Below are 758 nucleotides of genomic sequence, written 5' to 3' on the forward strand. Positions count from 1 at the left end.
GGAAGAAAAGGCTTGGTCATTGTGATCGCAGCTACTGTGTGTGCAGTATTCATGGTTTTCTGGGCTCTGCTCACGACGACACTTTCGTCGTTTGAGCGTACTTCTTGCCTCAATGTAGCTGGTGGAGAAGGCTGCTAGCAAGAGATACCCTATAAGCAATTCGAATGATTGCAACGCGCTCACGTGTGGCCCGGAATGTCTCTAACGTCATGTGTGAACTACATGGAGTTGCTGCCGTTGGCTTGCTCAATGAAGACTCGATAACCATCGCCTCCAAATCGATATTTTTTTCATTCGTCACAGCGGGTCTATTATAAAGCGAGTGCTGAGGATGGACGGAAGTACATGTGTATGAGCTGTGGTTTTGAGTTCGGCAGCAGGACTGAATAAGATCATAGAGACAAAGTAGATCGAGTTATACGGCAGTCTCAAGTCGAAATTCCAGTTCGCAATGATAGCATTTATTCAAAGAAAAACGAAGTAGATAGACCTAGACAAAGAATCACCTGGGGTCGTTGGATCTTTAAACCTGCGGCTTTCTCGCACCTTGTATCGGGTTACAATCAGAATCAGGAGAAAGCTTCCGTTTCTTAAGCCCGGAAAAGCTCTGGATTTTATTGGCGCTTTTCTATTTCAAGGAGTTTATAAGAATGGATACATCGACTTAGGAAGATGAAGTAAACCTCAGTTGATATGCATTTCTTTCTGCTCGATAACTATCCAGGTGATAAGTTAACAAAGAAATTGATGTTACAGGA

Source organism: Phytophthora parasitica (genome assembly GCF_000247585.1).
Source record: "Phytophthora parasitica INRA-310 unplaced genomic scaffold supercont2.47, whole genome shotgun sequence".
Lineage (NCBI taxonomy): Eukaryota > Oomycota > Peronosporomycetes > Peronosporales > Peronosporaceae > Phytophthora > Phytophthora nicotianae.